The sequence below is a fragment of the Peromyscus leucopus genome, chromosome 23, assembly GCF_004664715.2.
Source record: "Peromyscus leucopus breed LL Stock chromosome 23, UCI_PerLeu_2.1, whole genome shotgun sequence".
NCBI classification, from domain to species: domain Eukaryota; kingdom Metazoa; phylum Chordata; class Mammalia; order Rodentia; family Cricetidae; genus Peromyscus; species Peromyscus leucopus.
The window spans coordinates 46,119,709-46,125,451 of NC_051082.1; the positions used below are offsets into that span (position 1 = coordinate 46,119,709).

Genomic DNA, 5,743 nt, shown 5'->3' on the forward strand with positions numbered 1-5,743 from the left:
ACCCCAAATCCAGACTTTGATTCTCATGTTACGTGACTCTCACTCTGGTTATACAACATATTGTCACAGGAGGTCCCAGTCCAACTTAGGGAGTCTGACCCCGGGACCAGTGGAGTCTTTGTAAAGTGATAGGTTATGTCAATCAAGACACTACGAGTTGCCGGGCGTTGGTGGCGCACGCCTTTAATCCCAGCACTCGGGAGGCAGAGCCAGGCAGATCTCTGTGAGTTCGAGGCCAGACTGGGCTACCAAGTGAGCTCCAGGAAAGGTGCAAAGCTACACAAGAGAAACCCTGTCTCGAAAAAAACAAAAAAAAAAAAAGACACTACGAGTCACTTAAAGACAAAACAGTTAAAAAAATCAAAATTAAGAATCACAAGTGGAATTTTTAAGTCTAGTTGTGTATATGTGACAGTTGCTAATACTATTTTCTGTGATTTTTGCAAATTGAAAACACTGTAAGTGGCTGGAGAGATGGCACCACAGTGAAGAGCACTATTGTTCCTGCATACAACCTGAGTTTGGTTCCTAGCACCCAAGTTGCATGGCTCACAATCACCTGTAACTCCAGCTCCAGGGGGATCCAATGCCTCTGGCCTCCATGACCATCAGCACTCATGTGCAGAGACACACACACATGCACGTACACATATTTAAAATTAATAGATATAGATGTTTAAAAATAAAATATTGAAGTAAAAATTCATAATTAAATGTTTAAGATACGATATTAAAGTTAAAATTAAATATTGTAAAGTAAAAAATAAATCCTTAAAACATTAAAATTTTAAATGAAAAAAAATTATAATAAGATATTTCAGTCTCTGGCTTCAGATGTAGCTCAGTGTAGAATGACTACCTAGAGTGTACCAGGCCCTTGTTTTGATACATTGAGCTGAAAAAGCAAATGAAAATACAAATTGAAATGAGGCGCCATTACCAACTTCCCCAAGACTCAGAAAGTATGGCAGGCAGGGCAGAAAGAACATGAGAGCCAGGCAGGGAGAGGAGAGTGCAAAGTGCTGTCTTCCCTGGTCTGGAACTCAACTGCTGCTGGGGATGACCTCCAACAGGCCCTGTGGGTGATTTGACTGTCAACACTGCAGCAGGAAGCTCAGGGGCCTGAGCCTGCCTGAGGATTTACACACAGCTAACCCTGGAATGGGGAGGAAAATGGCCCCATGAACACCAGATCAGCCCCTGGGGTCTACACGGTGAAATGGAGAACTGACTGCCACATGTTGTCCTCTGACATTTACATGTGCACCAGGGAACACATCCCCTCTCTGATAAATAAACAAGTATAACAAAAAGGAAAAAGGAAACAGTTGCTGGTAGAGGGCAAGAAGTTCTATGTTAGTGTGAACCTGCTCACTCCTGTAAATAACCTCTTGCTCTCTCAAGCTTCTGTAAGTAAGTCCAATTAAATTCATTGGTACGGACAGAGACACATAAAACTAATGAAAAATGAAAGCAAAATGTTTCATATAAAAATGATATTAGGGCCAGGTGTAGTGGCACACACTTTTAATCCCAGCACTTGGAAGGCAGAAGCAGGTGGATGTCTAAGTTCAAAGCAAAGCTGGTTCTGCATCTTGAGTTCCTGGACAGCCAGTGCTGCTTAAAGAGATCCAGCTTTTAAAAAACACAATAAATGGATGAATAAATAAGGTATTAGTTCAGTGAAAAGTTGAGAAAACACTATCAAGTATTGACAAGCAATAATATTTCCAGGAGACATTCACACAAGGCCATTGGACAGACAGCAAAGCCTGTTGCAGACATTGAATGACATGATCTTTATGAGCTATGTCAACTCAGCAGACCCTGTGTTCAGGCCTGTAGTTCCCTAAGGATGGAGGAGAAGAGATGAAGAAGCAGGAAGAGCCAGAGCCTCCTCCCACTTGTTTGTGTCTCCTGGCAATGATGACACCTACTCCAAAGCTCTACCCAAACTCCAACATCAATGACAGGGAACAGTTCCTGCTGCCGACTCAGCTGCTTTACAGGACCATTGAGGATGTAGATCCAAGGAAGAACACTGGCTTTTAAATACATTGGATCTCCAAAGTCTGTTCAGTTACACGGGACACAATGATATACTCTTCTGTCAGAAGGCTTGGCAGGGGGTGGTGGTAGCTCACAACTTCAATTCCAAAACTCAGGAAGCAGAAGCAGGTAGATCTCTGTGAGTTCAAGGTCAGTCTGGTCTACTGAGTAAGTTCAAGGACAACCAGAGCTGTTACACAGAGAAACCATGTCTCAAAAACAAAGCAAAGCAGCAAAACACAAGGCCCAGAGTCTATGGAACACCAAAGCCTGTCAAAAAAGCCACAGTGTTCAATGTTCTCAAGATAGTTAGACTTGGGAGCCATGGCACTTAATGACACATGGCATCACCCTTACAACAGAGAGGTGCATGACTACAGTCCTGGGCTGGCATTGTCCTTGCACATGTAGAGCACATCCTCCTAAAAAGATCAACTCCATGGAACTTTCCAGAATACTCACCCCCATATTTTCCCATACTTTTTATAGCACTCGACATCAAATTTCCATGTACCCTGGAAAGAGAAATAGTGTGAAATCCATTTATTGCCCTGTATGTACCAACCCTTTTGTAGCCAGGGAACCAAACCCTCAAATCCCATAAAAAGGAGGTCTACTGTTTCTGACAGAGAAATGTTCTTTGGTAACATTTAGTGGCACCAGCCAGATGGCTCAGTGGAATAAGGGAGAGTGACAGGGCAGGACAACTGATACCTTCCTTTAATAGAACTAAACCATTATTGGCCATCAAGGGAAGCCATATTGGGAGTTCAATCAACACTCACTTTGTAGTAACTCAGCAGAGTTCCTACAAATGGCAGAGGCTTGGGCCCAGGAATTCCATGTTTCTTAAAGATGTCATGTTTATGGGTCCCGAATCTATAAAGTGAAACAGAAAGCCTTGTGACCACACACAGAAGAGAGGCGATAAACGTGACCAAAACCCTAATATGAGGAAAACAAACAGCTTGGCTGTCCCTCCAGTTTCCAGAGAGCTTAGGGAAAGGCTGAGGGGTCTAGTGTGCATGGCAGCCCTCTGTTCATATCAGTTTCTACTGAGTTCTGGTGGATCTCGGGGTAACCTGAAAGTCAATCAGGTCATAGCTAGAGTAAATCTTATCAGAAAACCTCCTCACCTTCAGCAAAAGGGAGCTGAAAGTACATGTGGGTGTGCCCAGCAGATTTGCACACTGTCAATATGAACTTTAAGAGTTAGCATAAATAGGCTATAGTTCAGTAGTAGAGTGCTTGACTAGCACATACAGGCTCTGGTTTGATCCCTCCTTATGCCAAAAAATGCAAAATGAACTCAGCTGTCCCTTCATTTTGTGCCTTCAAGATGACTCCACGGGTAAAGGCACTGGCTGTCAGTGTTGACAATCTGAGTTTGAACCCCAGGAGCCATGTGATAGGAGAGAACTGACTCCCAAAGTTGTCTACACACGCACACACACACACACACACACACACACACACACATCTCATATACTGCCTGTAGCCCCTATAAATAAAAACATGTAATTAAAATGTTTTTACAAGAGTTAATTTCATCTTCTGCTCACTTTCTAAAGTTTTATTATAGTGCCTGTGGAGGGCATCAGATCCTCTGAAACTGTAGTTACAGATGATTGTGAGCCGCATGTGGATGGCAGGATTCAAACCTGAGTCCTCTAGAAGAGCAGTCAGTGCTCTTAAACACTGAGACATCTCTCCAGCCCCTGCTTCTGATACCACTTTTGACCTTGCAGACAGAATATAGGTCTGAGTATTACCCCATCCCAAGGACACAGAGTGAGAGAGGATCTTTGGTGGTTACTCACCGGTATAAAAGCACCAGACTGATTGCCAGGAGGACCCAGGTTTCCAGGGAGAGAACTGAAGTCAGGTCCATCGTGGCTTGTCTGTCAGCAATGTACCCCCCTGTGTTCTCCCTCCAGCTGTGTGTGCTACCCTCTGTAGGGCCAACAGTGCTGAAGTGTGCGCAGCCTGCGGTGTTTATACCCTGGGAAGATAGTGGGGCCAGAGCGCCAGCCACCTGGACTTTGGTATCCTCTTCACTTTGGCAGATCAGAAAGTTCATGCACACCCTGTTTTTGACCTCCTGTGTGTTAACATTCTGTGCGGATTCAATAAACAATGATGTCATTTCAGGACGACCAAAGGTTCTTTGTTTTTGGTTTTTTTTTTTTTTATCAGAAATTCAAACAAATTCATTGACATTAAATGTCCTCTAATCAAGGCTGGCTTCATTCAAGAAATATATGAAATGAAGCAAAAATTGTGTCATCTGCATGCAGACCTTTACAGAATGTATTTATGACTCCTTTATAGACATTTTGTCATTTTTGACAACTCAACTCAGCAAAACAATAACAATCTGTTAGAATCTATCCTCACCTGTGTCCCTAAGAAATGAAGTCATATCTCCCAAGGTAAGACTTCCACACATACATCATCTCCTTTCCCCTAGCTCACCACTGAGGCTCTTCCTGTATACCCTTTACTAGATTATAAGACTGTTCTGGGCAGTAGTCACCACTATGTAATAGAGTCGTCCTTCAGACCAGTCAAGTTGAGCTAGGAGAGGTGGCAGTTTCTAGTATGTCCCAATGGACCAACTGCTCAGCATGGTTCAATGAGGTCATGCTTTACAGAGTCGGGAAATGAGACTCAAGCCTGCAAGTTTCCCTGACAGCTATGGCTCACAACCAAAGACTATATAGAAAGCTAATATGAAGTGGGGTGTGTGTGAAAATCCCTCTGATCAGTTGCTTGTAACTGTTAGGGGAGTTGTTTTGGAGTGATGAGATGTTCTAAAAGTCACTGACTGTAACTTCTGTAGAACCATATCTAAAATTATTGAAAGTTACACTGTACACCAGGTGGTAGTGGCACATACCTTTAGTCCCAGCACTCAGGAGGCAGAGGCAGGTGGGTCTCAGTGAATTCAAGACCATCCTGGTCTACAGAGAGTTCAGGTGTCTCAGTGAATTCAAGACCATCCTGGTCTACAGAGAGTTCCGTGGCTGTTGCACAGAGAAACCCTGTCTTAAAAAACAAAAGAAAAGAAATTACACTGTAAATGGATAAATCATGCAGTGTGTGAATTATGCATACTAATAAAGCTGATATATTGGTTTAAAGTTTTTATTTTTATTTGGGACCACAGATATTTGGTTGTTTGTTTGAGAAAAAAAACTATGAGTCGTGATGAGAATCAGATGGTAGAGCAACAGCTTAGCACTCACAAAGCCCTGGCTCCATCCCCAGCACCGCATAACTTGGGAGAAGACTTCTGTAGCCCCAGAACTCAAGTAGTATAGGCATGGGGGTCAGAAGTTCAAAGAGAAAATTCAAAGCTATGTAGAGAGTTTGAGACCAGTCTGGGGTACATGAGACCCTGTTTGGGGGGGAAAAAAACAACACCAACACCAACCCAAATTCCTGTACTCCTTCTACCCACTGAAATGCAACCTCTGCCACTCTGTGACAGGGTCATCGTGAGAAGGAGACAGACCTCGCCACTTACTGCTGAACTATTGACACCTAGCAGGTTCCGGGAGAGAGGAGGCCTTGTATTCAGTTGTGTGCCCACTGGTGGGTGGTGACCCCACAGGCTCTAACAGACAGTTCTAAACCCACAGTCACACAGGTGGCACTAGTCAAAGTCTGCAGGACACAAACAAATCACGAA

General features: G+C 43.5%; 1 long non-coding RNA gene across 1 annotated transcript; it reads right to left on the reverse strand.

Moving 5' to 3' along the window:
* Positions 1–2,523: 2,523 nt before the first annotated feature.
* LOC119086543 lies at positions 2,524–4,034 on the reverse strand. Its single transcript, XR_005089859.1, has 3 exons — positions 3,870–4,034; positions 2,835–2,928; positions 2,524–2,564 (listed from the first exon to the last, which is right to left on the reverse strand). It is a non-coding gene; the product is annotated as an uncharacterized LOC119086543 (long non-coding RNA).
* Positions 4,035–5,743: the final 1,709 nt, after the last annotated feature.